Consider the following 711-nt stretch of genomic DNA (forward strand, 5'->3'; position numbering starts at 1 on the left):
TTGTAAATAGAATATATCTAAACGCGTGAATCTTTTTACAGTGTTATTTTTCAGAAAGGAAGCCATTGAGGGTTAAAATGGGTCTTAATGCTTCCAACTCGAGTAGAATTATTAAGTGTCCATGACAACAAAAACATATGATGTGGAGACAATAAAGACTATTATTAACATTATTGATTTGCTTGGTAAAATATTTCGGGGGCATATTTAGAATGTGTGCAGGCTTGAGTATGTTGAATCTAGTTTGCATTAATGAGGATTTAGTTGACACAATACAATAAAATGCTGATAGTATTCCATGTGGGGCAGACGGCCTGTCACAGCCAGATTTGGGAGAGCAGCAGCTTTGTTGTTGCGAGGAAAGCGGTAAAATGAAACTTTCGTGGTTGTTTTCATGTCATATTTGGCAGACATTTGACCTAGTTTCTCCTTTCATTGTGTGGGGACGTAAGATGACGTACATTTTCCCTTCATTGTCAATGGCATTTAATGTGTGTGTTGCAGACATTTGTGGGGACAAAAGCTGGACGTAGGAGGGGCTAGAGTCCCTCAAAAATGAATAAATGTCTTAACTTTTGAATTATATACATCATATTAAATGTAGGAAAAGAAACTGGGACAAATTGGGAAACAGTGTTCTGTAGGGTTGCGGACGGTAGACCAGCCCACCCCTGCCCCAGAAATGAGCAGATAGTAGCTCTTACAAAACAA

This window comes from Protomyctophum parallelum (genome assembly GCF_964188405.1).
Source record: "Protomyctophum parallelum genome assembly, chromosome: 1".
Classification (NCBI taxonomy): domain Eukaryota; kingdom Metazoa; phylum Chordata; class Actinopteri; order Myctophiformes; family Myctophidae; genus Protomyctophum; species Protomyctophum parallelum.